Source organism: Mirounga angustirostris, unplaced genomic scaffold (genome assembly GCF_029215605.1).
Source record: "Mirounga angustirostris isolate CCGP_5_RB_7025 unplaced genomic scaffold, mMirAng1.0.hap1 SCAF_9, whole genome shotgun sequence".
Taxonomy (NCBI): domain Eukaryota; kingdom Metazoa; phylum Chordata; class Mammalia; order Carnivora; family Phocidae; genus Mirounga; species Mirounga angustirostris.
Window position 1 is genome coordinate 1,485,132 of NW_026991717.1, and position 2,092 is coordinate 1,487,223.

Here is a 2,092-nt window from a genome sequence, read left to right on the forward strand (position 1 = left end):
GGATTATCTGGCCTGAGGGACGTTCCTGCAGGCATGACATGCGTGCAATGCCGACGGCCAGGATTGGATAGGACAGGAAGGAACGTAGGGCCAGCACTGAAGGAGGCACTCACCCTCAGCACCAGGCGAGCACAGGGTCCCTCATCTCCTCCTGGTCCTAGCCTGGTGACACTTGACGGAAAGAAAGATCTGCCGCATCCTGTGTCGTGTCTCCATATACCGTAATGCTCAGAACGGCTCCAGGCGGCGGTGGACTAGCTGACGGCACAGTGCTCTTGGCCCTCCTCCTTCTGATGCTCACGGCGGAAGGCGCCATACGGAGTGCCTGGACAGGACCAGCAGAAAAGGGCACCGCAGAGGTGCCCCATCAAAGTGCCCACACGTGAGGAGGGGCCCCTGGACATCTGCCCTACCTTCCAAGGTGGACTGTCCGCAAGGAGCACAAGCCCTTTACCGAATTCCATTTCCTGTCCCTTCCAGAGCAGTGATTCATTAGTAAAATGTGCATCCATGCAATCATTTCAAATTCGATGAAAAAAAAAAGAAATTGTATGAACCAAATGGACCCATTTATCATTTCTTTTGTCTTGGGGTCCAAAGCACTTCTTCACATGTGTATTCACAGCCGGAGGCTCCGATTTCCAGGCTGAGCTGGCTAGCAGCTGAAGGCGGCCAGGCAGCCAGTTCTCACCACACTCCCGGGGGCTGCACTGAGGGACATGGTGCTCAGGCTTCATTCCAACCACCTGCCACAGCACTCCCTGGAGGGGTGAGGAACTGAGTTAGACGTCTACACGCAGCAGTGGGAACAGGAGCTGAGGGGCCCCATCGACTGGTGGCTGAGCTCTTCTTCTGATTCCAGGCTGCTCTGGCCCCCAGGGGGATGCACGATCCTAACGTCCAGCGCCCCGGACTTGGTATTGCTCAAAGCAGCCATCAGACCATTTGGGTCAGTACAGGGCAGCACCCGGGGGTGACACCTGGTTCGGTTCTTCCAAGGCAGGCTACGTCAGGAGCCCCCTTTAGGTCGCCTTGATTGGCCCCAAATTCCTGGTCTTTCTTCTCTGAGCCCGTGCACCTTCTGACCAATCAGGAGCCACAACCATAATCCCCCTGCCCCTATTTATAGCTCTTCTTATCCTCTGCCTCTCCTCCTTCCCCCATCTGACATTCGGAAATCTTTGGTAAGATCTCCGGAGCCAGCATAGCAAAAGCCCACTGGTTTAAAAAAAAGACAAAAAACCACCCCTGAGTCTCAAGCTGATGACATGACTTCAAGAAAGCAAGAGATCCTTAATCCTTCCTGGCTGACGCGCCATCACCAAATCGTGTCGTCACAGACCTGCGCTCCCGATGTTTCTTAGGGTGACGCCACCCTGCAGTATTGTCAGAGGCTCAGACGATGACACACCGCGTCGCCACTGATCGCTAATCAATGAGTAAACAAAGGAGAACTACTAAGGCCAGACAGCAAGGCGGAGAGGAACAAAGAAGGGCAGGCCGTGGCTCGTCTGAGGGCTCTGGATGGAGGACTCGGTGTGGTGGCCTCTGTGGAGGACTGAGCGCTGAGTGGGACGCAACGGGCTCATGGCAGGCCCTTGGAGCTGGGAGCTGGGAGGAAGGGCCCAAGGAGGATGGGGACGACGCGACTACACTTTTCACCGTGTTTGGACCTGTGGTCCATTCTGTTTGAAGTGCCTCTGCCCCCTCTTCCATCTGGCGAACACCCTATCATCCTGCAAGGCAGTTCGGGTCCATCGGAGGACAGCGCTGGGTCACGTGCTCCTGAAGACAGATGCAGGCTCCTCCGTGGGACGGCTTTGTCAGCATTTACCTCTTTCCCTTTTCCATTCATCTCCTCCACCTTGAGGGCTGGGTCTCTCAACCTTACCGACTCCATCCCGGCTGCCCCAACGCAAAACTATGCCTAGGAACCCAAACCGCCTGGATGTAAGGATTAGGACAACCCCAGGACCTCCAAAACAGTCCAAATTCCTGACATCTCGGCTCTGAGTCTGACCAGTTAGTGTGTGAATTTACACTTGCTCCTTTGTACATTCTTGTTCTTTCCCAAGTAGCCAGGAACAGGCGT